Consider the following 13,912-nt stretch of genomic DNA (forward strand, 5'->3'; position numbering starts at 1 on the left):
AACTGCTGCTTTCAATTCTTTTATGTAGCCATGTTGCTTTCCACCTAATTGTTGTGCCTCTGCTCCTGCTGTTCTCTGGGTCTGGAATATCTTCCCTCTAACCCAATTTCCCACTTCCCTTGCTCTAATAAATTCAGTGTTGAAATCCAGTACATTTTAACATATAAATCCTGTATATTAAAAGGACTTACTATTTTCTAATCACTATATTATGTGTGTTAGCTCATTTAATCCTCACAACCACCTTCACACGTAGGTATTATAATAATCCCTGTTTGTGAAATTGACTTTCATAGCAGTTACATTCCTTGCCCAAATGTAACTGCAAGTAGGTAGGAGTCTCACAGTTAGTAAAGGGTGGAGCTCAGATTTCAATCCATATCTACATGACTGCAGTCTATGTTTCCAACCCCTAGGTTAACCCAATCACTCAAGCATTGCCTCCTCCTTCCAAGAGCACCACCCGAACCCTATCACAGGCAAGGTTAGGAGCCTCTTTTGGGCTCCACAGGATTTGGGCTTCCCTGACTCTTAGCACTAATTACACAGTGTGACTTCTGTCTGTGTACTTGTCTGCAAGCTCCACTAGATTCTGAATACCAGGAGGATTCTCAATCCCTGGATTGTGCTATTCATAGCTATATCCAGGAGAGCTTTGCAGTGAGTGATAAGAAATCAGTGAATATATTCCACACACTCCCCATATCAATAACTCTGGAGTCAGAGATCCAGATTCAAATCCTGGTGCTAATGTAGGTATACTTGCCAAGTCACTTCATTTTCTACGTGTTGTCTGTTTCCTTATCTATAACAGGGATCAGAGCACACTGTTCACAGAGGCTGTCAGAAGGATCAATAGAGTCTTAACAAATGTAAGTTGCTTCCCTCTTTCCTCCACACCTCTTTGGATACCAATATTTAGCCGGATACCTCTTGGAGTGATTAATGCTCCAGTTTCTGCTTCTCTTCCCAGCTTTCTTCTCCCAGCCCCGTAGCTGACATCTCCATCTGTTTCCCAGCCAAACACTGTCTAACCTCAGGTTTCTTATCTTTAGGACCCTCTATTTGCAGATGTTAGTCCCATTTCCTTGGTTTCCAGGCATAGAGGTCTTTTATCTTCTTGGGAGACAGGAAGTCTCAGTCAACTTCCAGACCCCCAACAGCCACTTGCTAGTTGTTGTTGATTTTGACCTCATAGTGCTCGCTTCGGCAGCACATATACTAAGATTTTGACCTCATAAGTAGCATTGGGTGAATGATCAAAGTGTATAGTTGAGTATCTTTATTGATCTAGAAAGAGGATAGGGAATATTTCAGCTCCACTATTGGACATCTTTGGACCTCAAGCATTAAATGCACCACCTAAAACAGTTCCTGAATGCCATCCCCCAAATATACACAAACATATTTCACCACACCCCTCCTCCCATTTCTATGATTAATTCAGTAGAGACTCTGGATCTTTTTCTCCTAAGTACATACTTCTTTGGCTCCCCTGACCCCCATCCTTCAGCTCCATCGCAGTTCTGGTCATTCTCTGATGTTTTCTGTTTTTCTGTCTGTGCCCCTTGATTATAAGCTTTTCAAAAGCAGAGGTCATGTGTGACTCATCTGCTGTGTTAACAGCTTCCAGCACAAGGCCTACCCCAGAGGAGGACCTCAGGGAGCCCTTGCACATACAGTCCTTTCACAGTCCTGCTAGCAAAGGCCTTGAGCCTGAACATAATTTCTCCAGTATCTCAAGTCCTATGGGCTTCTCTAGACCCAATTTCTGCCTCTCCCCCGCACTCTGGTTGTGCTGAGTTACTTACAGTACCACTCTTTCTCAGGTATTTTTTACTTTTCTCATGTGATTGCCTCTTCCAGGAATTAAATCCTCCCTAAAATTGTCACACTCTTTCACAAGACCAATTCATGCTCATCTTTCAAAACTCAGCACAGGCAAGACCTCTAGGAAACATTTCCTAAGGCTCCAGGTTGTGTAGAGGGCTTCTTCTGTGCTTCCCCAGACTCTGATCATACTGGGTAGTCCTCTCCTTTTCTTGATTCATACCTTCACTGGACTGTGAGTTCTGTGAGGTCAGAGGCCATGTCTGGGGCTCACTTTATCCCCACCCAAAGTCCCAACACAGAGTTGGGATTTGGTGAATGCTGATTGAGATGCTAAAGAAATCCAGCTACTATCCTCCAGCTAACCTAGATCTCTCTAATCTAATGCTACTAAGACAAGCCCATCACTCATATTTTAGCTTAGTACCTGCCACCTCGCCCATCCCTTCAATATTTAGCAGGGCAACAGGGCCATGCCAAACATTCTTCCAAGAGAGGACCTTATCTAACTTCCTTTCAGAAGTCAGGCTCTTATGTGACCTTCTGTAATCTATAGCACTTCTCTATATCTATTTTCTGATAGTATTTAATTTATAGGGTTTTTGTAAAGGTTAAGTAAGATAACACATATAAAAAATGCTTATCCTTCCCCCTAGGCTGAAGACCAGCCCACATACTTACCCTGAATTTGATGGTCTTGTTGTTCTCATGCTATTTCCCTTGATAATGAAGGATGACCTGCACTTTGTTGTTGCCAAAGCCACAGAATGTCAGGGCCTAGAAATTAAACCCTAATGCATGGTGTTACATCACTTTTAGGCAGTTTGCCTGGTCTGAGGCTAAGACAGACATAGCTAATATATTAATCAGGGCCCCAGCAAGAAACAAATAGCACACTCAAATTTAGTATTACTTGAGGAGAATTTAATAAAAGGACTATTTACAAAGATAGGGGACCTTGAGAAGGCATAAAGAATAGTGCTGTGCTGTGGGCTGGCAACAGAAGGGCTATTCCTACCCTTATCCCTGAAGGGGCAAAGAGTAAGAGTGGTTACCAGAGCCTGGAAGAAAGACTCCTGTGGGGAGGGTGGCTGGAGGGAAGCTGTGACTTTCAGTTGAGAGGCACAACTCTCTTTCCTCCCTCTGATCTACTGCCAGGACTTCCATTGACCAAACTCAACCAGAAAATCCTTCCTGTGCCAGGAAACTTATACCATATCATCTAGTTCTTGTGACAAGCATGTGTTACTATCTCCACTCTTAGCTGGGAAAGTTGTGGCTTAGAAAATTTAAGTAACTCACCCAAAGTCAAAGAGCTAATAAGTAGCATTGCTGGGATTCAACCCAAGCCTACTAAGAAATAGAGCCTGGGGTTCTTTCTGCTTTGTGAAAACTTTAGAGGCAATTGTTGATCAGTGGCTCTGAGCCTGGAGAGCTTAATGTGACAAAGGTCCAAGAATAGGTTTTAACCTAGTTTTTCAACCTCACTCCCCATGTTCTTCTTGACTATCCTAAACACACACACACGTACGTGCGTGCGCGAAGTGCTCTAGCCCCACTGGTTTCATCGGTTTTCTACTTGCATTTCAATTTCATGCCTCTGAGCTTTTGTATAGCTTCCTCTGTCCTCATTATATTTCCCCCACCTCCTTCTCTGCCTATTAACATCTAACTCATTCTTCAAAGAACAATTAATACCCCATCCAAAAAGCCCCCCCAGTTGGACTGAGTCATGCCATCTTTGTAGTCTCATAGCACCTCATCAATATCTTTTTAAAACTATGTCTTGGAGCAGCTGGGTGGCTCAGTCAGTTGAACAACCAACTTTTGATTTCCACTCAGGTCATGATCTCACAGTTGTGGGATTAAGCCCAGCATCAGGTTCTGCACTGGGTGTGGAGCCTGCTTGAGATTCTCTCTCTGCCCCTCCCCTGATCACGTGCATGAGCACACTCTTTCTCTCTCAAAAAGAAGTAAATGGATAACTTAATAAATAAATAAATAGAAAATATGTCTTTCATTCTGCCTTTAAAAAAAATTATTCACATGCTTGCTTCCCCACCAAATAGAAGGCAAAAATATGGAATAGAAAAAAGCACAGGTTTTAATCTGGATAGATTGGGTTTGAATTCTGACTTCCCACTTATTCACCTTGGGCAAATTTCTTGCTTCTGTTTCCTCATCTGTAAAATGGAGCTATTAACAGCTGAAACTGCTTTGGTTGTTTGAGCATCAAATAAATAATATTCATATGAAAAAATCACATTTGAAAAAGTATTTCCATTTTCCTTACTACAACCATCTCATACATAAACATATATAAACTCCTTGTAAGGAGGGGTGGATTCTGATGAAAAGAGAAATGGGCGAAGACACATTCAGGCACCCAGAGTGCTATATTGTTCTATGCATGCAAGAACTTGAAAGATGAGGAAGAAAGAGTTGGTGGGGGAGGGGTGCAAATAAAAAAAAGGGAAAGAGGCTGAAGAGGAAGATTTTGGCAAAAGCTTGAAGCAAGAAATCTGAAACTCCCTGGGAAAAGAAAGAAATTTTTAGGGAAAATTTTAAGAAAATTTTGCTGTATGACATGTGGCATAATGCTTGCCTCTGACTTTGTGCAAAAACATTTGGTACATTCCTCATCAGTGCTTTGGGAGTTGGATTAGCTTTTATTGTTGTTTGTTGGTTTAAAAATTTTTTTTAATGTTTATTTATTTTTGAGAGAGAGACAGAGTGTGAGCAGGGGAGGGGCTGAGAGAGAGGGAGACACAGTATCTGAAGCAGATTCAAGGCCCTGAGCTGTCAGCACATAGCCCAATGTGGGGCTTGAACCCACGAACCACGAGATCATGATGAAGTTGGTCGCTTAACCAACTGAGCCACCCAAGCATCCCTGTTTGTTGGTTTTTAAATCTCAACCATCATTCAAGATTGGAGCTAAGTAAGAGCTGGACTGCTCCAAGGAGGCCTAGTGACATATTTGAGGTTACAGATGCAATACTCTGGACTCATTATGGATGCTTAATAAAGGTGATTTATATGACCTCTTGGGCCTTCTCTCATCAAGGGCAGGAATCGCTTTCAAAGCAAAGCCATATTGTAGTAGGTGCATTTGAGGGTGTCTACACAGTTTATGGTTCCTTTCTCCCTTTTTGAGAACTGGGGAATGTCTCTCTGTATTGCAGCCTTGTTAATAACCATGTGACTCTCTATCTCTTTCGTCTATTTATATTAACATTTAAGCTTAAGGTTGCTTTTTTCAGGTCATTGAAGAGTCTTACTGTGTAGGAAGGTGGATTAGAAATTTCCTTTTTCAGGTCAATCTGAGCCTTTTCAACAATTACAGTGCCTCTCATTAAGACCTCATGTGGCTTATAGTGACCACTATCAGAGAGCTTACAAGCGTGATGTAATGCTCAGATTCTGAATGCCTATCCTCCTGGTTCAAGGTATCAGGAAAGAGTTTTGTATACCTGCCACCACAATCAATGCCTTGCTCATGTTTTACTGAAAACTGAACCACCAAGGTCTCATTCTCATTGCTAAATGGCTTAAACCTGGTTGAAAGGGCATAAAACTTGGCATCTTCATTGGTCTGGAGACCCGGGAGCAGAGAACACAAAATCTTTAGGCTTAAGTACTCAAAGAGCAGCCAGAGAGACCCAGTACTTGGTATCACCAATCTTTGGTACTTTCTTACATACCTACTATGTGCCAGGTGCTATCCTGGACACATTACCTTATTCAAGCCTCAGAAGAACCCTGCAAAATAGGTATTATCTCTACTTTACAAATTAGAAGTCTGAGTCACAGGGAGTGAAGTGACCTGGCTAAGCCCTCATGGTTAATAAGGAACTAAACTAGGATTTTATTCCATGTTTGTCTGATTCTTTCTTCCCCTTATACCATTCTGTCTTTAATGCTCAAGAGATAAATACTGTTCTGCAGCTTTACGAAACAAGGCCCTGTTTATCCCAAGAAGCACAGAACATTTCTAGTCTATGTACATTATCTTATAGATGAGGAAACCAAGCCCCAGAGAGGAAAATTATTTATCCAAGATCACACAGTCACAAACAACAGACATACAAGAAGCCAAGTCTCCTGACTTCCAAGCCAGTGGTCTTTCCATTATTCCATGCTGCTGCCCAGCTTACTGGTTTTGTCTCTGTCACTTAAATTCTCTAAGTCTCAGTTTCCTCATCAGAAAATGTGGATAATTATGCCTACCTCATAGGGATCCCATGAAATTCATATGGGTAAGAGATGTGAGAAGCACTTTGTACATTGTCAACATAAAATGCAAGGGGCTATCGTCATTCATGCTTAGAGAGGGTCCTTCCTTCATGATTCCACAGCTCTCTGCACGTCCCTGGGTCACACTAAGTTGCAACTAGGTTTATTTCAGTCTCTTTGAATAGTTTTTAAGCTCCTGAAGAGAAGGGAAATCTTCATATTCCTGGAATCTAGGCCAAGGCCTAGCATAGAAAAGATGTTCAATAAATATGTGTTAAATTGCACAGAAGAATCACAGGTGCTGATTCAGCTATCTCTGGAGCATTTATTGCATACTAGTCTCTGTGCTACACACTTTCATGTCTGATATTGCATTAGGAACTGTGTATTTTAGAGAGTATGCTTACTTCACTGAAGACCTCAAGTGAGGCCAGAGAAGACTTCAGGGCGAGGGAGTGGGCCAAAGGGAAAGAGTATTGAACCCATAAGCAGAAGACCAAGCTCTGAATCTCTGCTCTACCAGACCCTGCTATGTAGTCCAATGCAATCCCCTCCATCCTTGCTGAACCTCATTTGTACCTAAGAGCCCTTCTGGACAACCAAAGGGAACCTAATGCACTTAAGTGGAATGAGATCTGAGGAGCAACAAATCAGAAATCAAACTGAGAGGAGGTGGGTGTCTGTGCAGACTGCCCCCAGAGCCACCAAGAAGCAGGCGTCCCACGAGTCTCTCAATCTCCAATTCTCTCCACTTTGGAAGCAATTTTTCAGAGTGGATTTAAATGAGACTTTAAATGCTCAAGTCAGTTTGTAATGTTCTCCTTTAATAAACATGAAAATGAGATTCATAACAGTAGCCAGGAGAGAGAAGATGGGAAGTTACTCCAGGGGACAATCAATGGATTCTATTTATAGGATAAAAGCTTTCTCAGGCAAAAACCCTTGCCTTGTAGACTTTGCCCTTAGAGCTCCCCCTTCCTTCATAATATTTTTTGGCTCTTACAGCAGTTCTGCCTAATGAGCATGGCAGGTGATGATTATCATCTCCATTTAACATCAAGGCTCAGAGAAGTGAAAAGACTTGCCCAAATTATGCAGTTAGTGAGTCATAGGAGTCAGCCCTCAGTCTGTCTGCTCCACTCTCCTTTGCACCAAGCTGCTCTAGGGGAAAGCAATATTTGAAGGTTATACAGCATTTTTTCCTGTTTCAATTGAAGTGTTATATTAAAAAAACTCAGGGTGGAGAAAGCAGGGTAGCCCAGCAGTAATTAACCCAGTCCTGGAGTCAGACCTAGAATCAGATCACAGTTCTGCCTCTCGCCAGCTGTGTATGTAGCTTTGGGCAAATTACCCATCCTCTCTGGGGCCTCTCTGCAAAACTGGGAACATAACAGTAACCATCTCATGAAGTTGTTAGGAAGATTAATGGGGATAATGTGTCTAAGGGCTTAGCTTTGAATATCTGTTATTTAATAAATGGACATTATTATTTTGTGGACAGTTCCTTCTTCTCCACCTGCTAATTTTTTATTCTAAGAAAGAGAAATGAATTGATAATTATGAATAAAAACAATTACATGAAAGTCAGAACTTTTTCCCAATTAGTATATTCCTGAATTCCAGCATTCACCTTTATCCTCTTCTTTGTCTCTATAAAATTTTCCTGCTGTAAACTAAAATTACCATAATCAAGCCTATGTTTAAATTATACCCATCGTTTTTTCCACCCACCAATGGGGGAAAGAAGAAAAGCAACATATAGAAATTATTTGTGTTTTCTTAAAGACAATAAGATGCAACTAAGGCTGACCAAGCCTACAGGAACAGTAAGGGAATATCCTGGGATAACTCCAATATTCCTGAAAACCCCTTTACTATCTGATGCCTAAATTCTACCATTTGTTTGTTTTTTTTTTTTAATGTTTATTTACTTTTAAGAGAGAGAGGGAGAGAGAGAGAGAGAAGGGGAGGAGCAGAGAGAAAAGGAGACAGAAGATCCCAAGCAGGCTCCATGTTGCCTAGAAAGCCCAATGTGGTGCTCAAATTCACAAACCATGAGATCATGACCTGAGCTGAAGTCAGACACTTAACAACTGAGCTACCCAGACCCCCTAAACTCTACCATTTGTGCCCTACTGTGTGGAGTGGCTTGACTACTAAATATTTGAGCCACTTACACATTAATGCTCCACCCTACCCTCCTCTATGAGAGTTAAGTCTTAAAAACCATCATGGCAATGTATGATTGGTTGAAAGACTTGAGGGATTCTCTTAACAATAGATGGAAAAAATATGGTTAGGGGAACTAAGTCCTTATGCATATTTATGTCTAGTAAGATAAAATAATAAAATCAACTCACCAAGAGATTAGCAATACCATTTTATACTTCTTGAATTAGTAATGATGATATTAAACAATCAATTTCCATTTACCATTTTTTTATTGCTTAAAATTTTTAGACTCTCCCTTGCAGTTTTGAGGAGATGCTGATAAATTTGTTTTGCTTTGGCATAGATCACATACAGACATCTTTTTAGGACCTGGCACTCCATGCAAACATTCAGTGCCCTTCTGATTTTAGGCTTCAGAGTTGCTGACTCCCACTTCCTGGGCCCACCATGGTCCCAGAGTCACAGGGCAATTTGGCAGCTTGTGATGGAAAAGGCCTTGGGTGTAGCCTTTATTTCATCTCCTCCCTGCAGCTAAATGGATATTTCTCAAATTCCACTACCCAGTATGTCGGGTTATTGCCTGAGCTCTGCCCATGAAAACCCTACTTCAACTCACATCCAGTAAGACCACCCTGAACTGGCTCTGTCAGCTCCTGTTACTCAAGCCTGACAGCTCACCTCCTCCCCTCATGAGGCTCAGGGGGTGAGTTTGCTCTCTACGGTCTTGCCTCATCTCCCAAGATCTCAGCATTCGACAGGACAAGACATCTCAGTGACCACCTTACCCACCACTCCTGACAGCGGGCCTCCCATTGTTCATCCAAAGAAGGATAAGGACTGATACCAAAGTTAAAAGATTTGTTATTGTGTGTTTGGCCCTTATGTGGGTCCCTAAAAATTTCACCTCATTTACTCCCATGGATAATGCTATGAAAAGGTACTATTAGTTGCATTTTGTGTCTACTAAGTGGAGGACTTGAGATGTGAACTCATTTGTCTAACTTCAAACCTGGCCTTTCTTCTGGAAAAAGAGGGAGCTACAGGGAAAAGTGCTATGAAGAACAAAAAGTTGTATAATCATAATAACAACTAACAGCAGTCATATGTCAAGCATGGTGCTGAGTGCTTTACATGCATTATCTCACTGCATTCTCATAATAGCTCTGAGACAAACGTGCTATTTTTCCCCATTCAAATGATAAGAAAAGTAAAGCTAGGAAACCTATCCAAGAGCCCAGTTTGTAAGTAAGTGGGCAAGCCAGGTTCAGACGCAGGTCTCTATAATGCCAAAATCTTTACTTTTAACCCCTATACTATAAGGCTTCCCATGAGGTGATGTGTGTGAAAAGCCCTTTATAGCCTAGAATTCACAGCAAAGGTAAGAGTCATAGTACTTTACAGTTTGTAATTAATAAAGTTATTTGTGTATAATTGGAGTAATGTCTGTCTTCCCCAGACACCAACATGCTGGTAAGTTCCATAACTGTTTTACTTACCATTGTGTCCCAGTATCTCTCATAAAGTTAATTGCCAAAATATTTGTTGAATGACCGAATGGATGTATGTATGATCTTACCTTTTGCCTATGCCATAAGATTCTCAGCTTTACAAATGGATAAATTCATTTATTAATCCATTTGACAAATGTTAATTGAATTTAACAAGTATGCAGAAACAGTTGTACAACTTTGATCTTGAACTTTATGGTAAGAGAGGTTAGGGCAGAACTCAGAATTGTTTATGGCTAATTATTTTTCTGGGTGAACAGTATTGATATAAATCAAACCTGACACAATTTAAGATGTCCCCAAATAAGGAGCCTTTCTTGTTAGGAGAATAATGTCCTGTGGTTAATAAAGTCCTACTTTAATGTTTTATATTTTTCCTCTTAGCATCATAACATCTTAACATCAGAGAATGCTCAAACCAGAATGACTGTTGGTGGTCATTTCATCTGACCTCCTCATATTACAGGCAGGGAAACTAAAGCCCAGAGAAGGAAGTGACTTGCTTATAGACAAAAAGTTGTCAGTTGCAGAGTTGTGATTAGAACCTAGTTCTTCTGCACTTTGGTTCTGGGTTCATTATCTCTTCACTCAACAAATACATATTTTAAAAAAATGTTTTAAGGTTTATTTGAGAGAGAGAGAGAGAGAGCACAAGCAGGTGAGGGGCAGAGAGAAGGAGAGACAGAATCCCAAGCACAGAGCTCAGATATGGGGCTGAAACCCATGAATCATGAGATCACGACCTGTGCCAAGATCAAGAATTGGACGCTTAGACAACTGCACCAGCCAGGCGCCCCTCAACAAATATTTCTTGAGCATTCACTTTGTGCAAGGCATTAGGCACAAAGGCATGGATCTCCCAGGTTCTCTTTAGGGTCTCAGAGTCTGGTAGAAAATACAGACAAGTAGACAGTTACAACACAGTGTGGTAAGGACAGTGATAGAAGGAAGCACAGGGCAATGAAATTCAAAAAAACACTGAATGCCCTCCAAAGTCAGAGTGAACTCCAGAGAAGGCATACCTGAAGAAGTGAGAATGGAAAGGCAGAAAAGATGAGGAGTGGGTGTTCCAAATAGAATGACTTGCCCATGAAAAGGCCCAGAGGCATCAAACAGCACAGTGTTTCAAGGGAAATGCAAACAGTACTCTATAGTTTTCAGGGAACAGGAAAGTAAATAGGGCCAGCTCAAAGAGAGATCTTATTGAGAGCAGGAGAGCAGTGTATCAACCTCGAGTATATGCAACTATCTTTTCTCCTCTGGTAAATCTTTCCTTCAAATTGGTCAAATACTGTATGTCCCCAGAGATCCAATCAATAAAAAGTAACAGATGTTTGGAAGCTGGTACATCTAGCTGATGAGTGCACATAATCATACCCAAGTCTATAGAAATATAGGACCAAGGAGGCCATATAACATGATTCCTATGTCAAATGAACTTATATCCACATTGCACCTCCCACCGTGTTTGGCTTGTAATGTAGCTCAAATCCAAAGACTGGGCTAGGGACTCATCTCCACCTATAGCTTTAGCAGTATCTTTAACCTCTCTGAGATTGAGTTTCTTCATCTATAGAAAGAGATTATCTAATTTATTGAGATTCTGGGAGAATCAAATAAAATAGAATGTAACACAGTGTCAGGCACATTGTAAGTGCTCAATACATACTACCTGAAGCTGAATCTGTACATATGTGTATATGTATACAAAGATACAACATCAAAGGTAAAGACAGAGAAATCTTTTTTAGCCTTGAAGGTAAGCCTTGTAACTTCCCCAACACCTAGTCCTGAGCTTGGGACACAATAGGTCCTTTAGAAAATGCTTGTGTAATTACATGAAAATACACATTTGCTGCATTTATTCAACATAATCAGACTGCATTTTGCAAAAGAGAATTTGCTAGACAAAACTAAAGCTTATTTCTTCAGGTGCCAACATTTTATATATCATTTTCAATGGAAAATTTTTGTAAACATTATAAAAGACTCTGACCTCTTACGTACAGAATCTTAAAATGTAAAGTTCCTTGAAGACTCAGACCCTACATTAGGTTGTAATGTACAGTAGAGGTGTGGGTTTGTTTTGAAAATTTTCTGTCTCCATTGTTCTTGTTCTGCCGTGAACACTCACTTCTCCCTAAGGTCAATGTGTTTGCCTCTAGCAATCTACCCAGTGAGATCAGTGGACCTACATCCCTGCTTACCTGCCTGCCAGCTTATCTGCCCACTTCCTTTCCTTTCTTTTTACTGGCCAGTCTATCCACGTTTGTTACATAGACCATAGTCACTCAAATATTTATCAACTGTTAAAATGCCTTGTGGTATAGTGAACAGCACTGGATAACAATCTGAGCCTTCCCCCCTATTTCTGTATGTGACTTGAGCCAATCCCTTTTCTGAATCTGTGTTCTCATCTATAAATAAGGTTTATATTTAAACTCTTCAAAGAAGGGGATACTGAATACATAGTAGCTGCTCAATGTTTATTGAATAACCGATTGGCATGAGGACCAAATTAAATAAGATAATAATAATTAAGATAATTGCTATTATTGTGATTGTTAATAATTATTAAAAATAATTATTTTGGGACACCTGGATGGCTCAATCGGTTAAGCATCCAACTCTTGATTTTGGCTCATCTCATGATCTCATGGTTGGTGGGTTTAAGCCTCCCATCAGGCTTTGCACTGACAGTGTGGGTCCTCCTTGGGATTCTCTCTCTCACCTTCTCTCTCTGCCCTCCCCCACTCATGCTCCCTCTCTCTTTTTCAAAAATAAATAAACATAGGGGTGCCTGGGTGGCTCAGTCAGTTAAGCATCCGACTTTGGCTCAGGTCATGATCTCACGATTTGCAGGTGTGAGCCCCACATCTGGCTCTGTGCTGACAGCTCAGAGCCTGGAGCCTACTTGGGATTCTGTGGCTCCCTCTCTCCTTGCCCCTCCCATGCTCATGCTCTGTCTCTCTCTCTTTCTCAAAAATAAAATAAACATTAAAATAAATAAATAAGCATTTAAAAAAATTTATAAAAAGGCACCTGGGTGGCTCAGTTAGCTTACAGTCAGACTTCAGCTCAGGTCATGATCTCATGGTTTGTGAGTTCAAGTCCAGCATTGGGCTCATTGCTGTCAGTGCAGAGCCTGCTTCAGATCCTCTGTCCTCCTCTCTCTCTCTCTCTCTCTCTCTCTCTCTGCCCCTTTGCTACTCAGGCATTCATGTGCTGTCTCTCACTCTCAAAAATAAATAAATGTTAAAAAACATTTTTTTAAATAATTATTTTTGCTCTCACTGAATGGGTACTACTAGTAGGTCCTTCATTTATTTTATGGGTTGTCATTTCTAATCAACTATACCCTAGGAAGCACATAACCAAGTCTATTAAGAAAGGAGCGTTAAATAAGAGCCTAAATGCTTGAAGTAAAAGACAATACAAGTCATTCACTTAAATATTTACAGAGCTCCTGTACTGTTGCAGTGCAAGTGCTAGACATCAAAGCACTAATAAGACACAATTCCTCAAGCCCTCTGGCCCTCAAGGAGCTCACAGTCTAATAAGAAAGGCAAATAAAGTGTCCATTTTTCTCATTTTATATTTCGTGATTTTTAAAAGCAAAATAATTTATGGTAGCAGCAAATAAACAGTAAAAACACTATAATCTACCTCACAGACATGACCACTGTCAGCATTCTGATATATTTCCTTCCAGCCTTTTTGTTGTTTTGTGTGTTAACAATGGCCCCTGCTCCCACCTCCACATCTCTGCAGCCCCTGCAGAGATCCTTACCATCAGTTTGCACTTGAGACCTGGAAAGGCCAGCTGGATCAGGCCTCTTTGGTTTGGGCATCTGTCCAGAGTGATTCTTCCTCAGGCCAAGCATGTCCAAGTATTCACAATTGGCAGATGGACCCAATCGCGTCATCAGCTGGAGGCCTGAGCAGCAGGCTGCTCCTCAGCCCTCTGAGCTGTCCTCCGTGGGTGTGAGCCAGCTGGGCACAGAGGCCCTTTGTCTCAGAATGTCTCTTCGGCCAAGTTTTCATGGTCAAGTCTGAGAGTTGACAGAATTAACATTCACACACACCCAACCCCCTTGTGACTTCTGCATCATTTAGATCCTCATCTGCATTCCAGTTTCTTCCTGCCTGATTTTGTGCTTTTACAA

The 13,912-nt window shown here is 41.1% G+C and overlaps 1 pseudogene; it reads right to left on the reverse strand.

Moving 5' to 3' along the window:
- The window catches only part of LOC123596796, a 28,520-nt pseudogene extending 14,848 nt beyond the window's left edge, over positions 1 to 13,672 (reverse strand).
- Positions 13,673 to 13,912: the final 240 nt, after the last annotated feature.

The sequence above is a fragment of the Leopardus geoffroyi genome, chromosome C1 (genome assembly GCF_018350155.1).
Source record: "Leopardus geoffroyi isolate Oge1 chromosome C1, O.geoffroyi_Oge1_pat1.0, whole genome shotgun sequence".
NCBI classification, from domain to species: domain Eukaryota; kingdom Metazoa; phylum Chordata; class Mammalia; order Carnivora; family Felidae; genus Leopardus; species Leopardus geoffroyi.